Genomic DNA, 2540 nt, shown 5'->3' with positions numbered 1-2540 from the left:
GACCTGGAAGCCCCCACATCCCCGCTTCGAGTGGTTCTGCCCTCTCCTCTGGTTGTCCCACCTTTCCGGACTGAACCAATGTCCATCTTACACACATTGATTGATGTCTCGTGTCTCCCTAAAGTGTATAAAACCAAGCTGTGCCCGACCACCTCGAGCGCACGTCGCCAGGACCTCCTGAGGCTGTGTCACAGGTGCATGTCTTCATCCTTGGCAAAATAAACTTTCTAAATTCACTGAGACCTGTCTCGGATTTTTGGGGTCCACAACATAAGCAATAAAAAGAATTTCAGATGCCGTCGGTGGCATTTGAACCTGAGCAATTCCATCTTGAATAGGGGCTGGATAAAATAAGGCTAAGACCTGTTGGGCTACATTCCCAGGAAGTCTGTCACAGGATGAGATAGGAGGTCAGCACAAGATACAGGTCACAAAGACCTTGCTGATAAAAGAGACCGCAGTAAAGAAGCTGGCCGAAACCCACCAGAGCCAAAATGGCAATGAGTCACCTCAGGTCATCACCACTCCTTTTTTGCTAAGTATAATGTATTAGCATGCTAAAAGACACTCCCACCAGGGTCATCACGGTTTAGATGCCATGGTAACGTAAGGAAGTTATGTTTAGACCTCCATGGTCTGAAAAGGGGAGGAACCCTCAGTTCTGGAATTGCCCCCTCCCCAATTCCTGGAAAGCTCATGCGTAATCTACCCCTTGTTTGGCATATAATTAAGAAATAACCAAGTTATTAGTACTTTCCCAGTGCTAATATTATTCTAAGGGGTAAATCATTCTGCCTCCTCTGTGTAGAGCCTGGCTGGGAAAGTGGTACATGTTCCTTTCAGTTTGGAGCATTTATGAAGAATTCCATCATGAGCCCCTTAGACAGAGGGTAGCTCTGAGATCTTTGGAAAAGGGAGAGCTGGAAGATCTGTCATCTTGAGGCCCCTCTCCCAGATACCTCTGAGGTCAGAACAGAAGCCGGTTTGACCAGTTGGTGACTTTGATGCCATACAACTGCTTTGAAAACAGCTCTTTCTGGGTCTGGGAGTGACAGCTCTTAGGAGTGACAGCTCTTAGGAGCATTCAGCTGACAGCGGTCTCAAGCTTTGTTCCAGGAGCGGGAGGAAGACTGGAGGGGCTGGGGAGGATGTATACAGATGGAGAAGGAGAGATTAACAAGATATTCCTTCTGGGGACTGTCTTAGCTTCACTCCGAATTTGAGTTGGGAGTAGCGTAGCTGCAAACAACAGACAGTCAAAATAACAGTGGCTGAAACAAGAGAGAAATTTATTTCCTCTTAATGTTGAAGTCCAGGGAGATTCTATCTGAGGCTAACATGTGTCCCTCTTCCACCATGTCCTCAGGCTGGAGAGCCCTTCTATCCTAGTGCTTTATCCATATGGGCTCTATTCCCAAAGCTACCTCATGAATCAGAAAGTCACTTGTCCACATTCCAGCCATCATGTCCACATTGCAGCCAGCAAGAAGGAAGGAAGGAAGGAAGGAAGGAAGGAAGGAAGGAAGGAAGGAAGGAAGGAAGGAAGGAAGGAAACGCAAAGACAAATCTCTTTCATAAAAATTTCTGGACACTAAACACTAAGAATTCTGTCTATAGATCAGACATCTTGCAGCTATGGTCACCCCTAGCTGCAAAGGAGGCTGGGAATGCAGTCTTTATTCTGGATGGCTATAATCCCAGTTATGAATTGGGGTTTCCTGTTACTACAGATGAAGGTGGAATGGCTATTGGAAGCCAACTAGAAACACTGCCACATCCAGAAAGAGTGAAGACAGATTTTGCAGAAGCATTCTGAAGGTTTCATTGAATTGAATCCCTTGGAAAACTGGTGGAAATATATACCTCCTCTGCACTGAAATGCTAATGTTTTAACATAGAAAACTTGGCTTGAGATTTCAAATGATTCACAGACTCTGTGAAGCCCGAGCGTAGGAGGGCATGGTTTTCTTTAAGATACCTTGATCTAGAAATAGGTTTTGAGGTGAGAGAGACTGAAAGGAAAAAACAAATCCTCTCTCTCTCTCTCTCTCTCTCTCTGTGTGTGTGTGTGTGTGTGTGTGCGTGTGTGTGCGTGTGTGTGCGTGTGGTGTGTGTACATCCATTCCAACCCCTTTCCATTTGGCAACACGACTCTATTTGATGTGATTTGTGTTATTTTGGTTTTCAATTTGCGAGTGTATTGTCAAAGGGACATAGTGTTATGCCTTCAGAAAACATTTGACAAGTTTCCATGGCAAAGGGGAAAAAAAGACAAAAAGAAAAATTTCCATGAGTCATCTGGCTATAGGTTTGCCATAGCTGTACAATGGCTGAGTGACAGCATTCCAAGGGAGTGGTAAACCCATTTTGTAAACCCACTATGGGTGGAAAGGCATGAACAGTGCCCCAGTGTCTTTTCTATTGATGGTTCATACTAGAGCCACTTGGGTGGAAACTGTTGATGAAATATCAGGATGGGGATCTACAGGGAGATTGCCAAGTTCTCAGGAGGCTTTAGATCCTTCTGAGAAGAGGAGAGC

Source organism: Cebus imitator, unplaced genomic scaffold, assembly GCF_001604975.1.
Source record: "Cebus imitator isolate Cc_AM_T3 unplaced genomic scaffold, Cebus_imitator-1.0 Scaffold59, whole genome shotgun sequence".
Taxonomy (NCBI): domain Eukaryota; kingdom Metazoa; phylum Chordata; class Mammalia; order Primates; family Cebidae; genus Cebus; species Cebus imitator.
The sequence above is the reverse complement of the archived record's forward strand: the minus strand, read 5'-3'. Positions refer to the sequence as shown.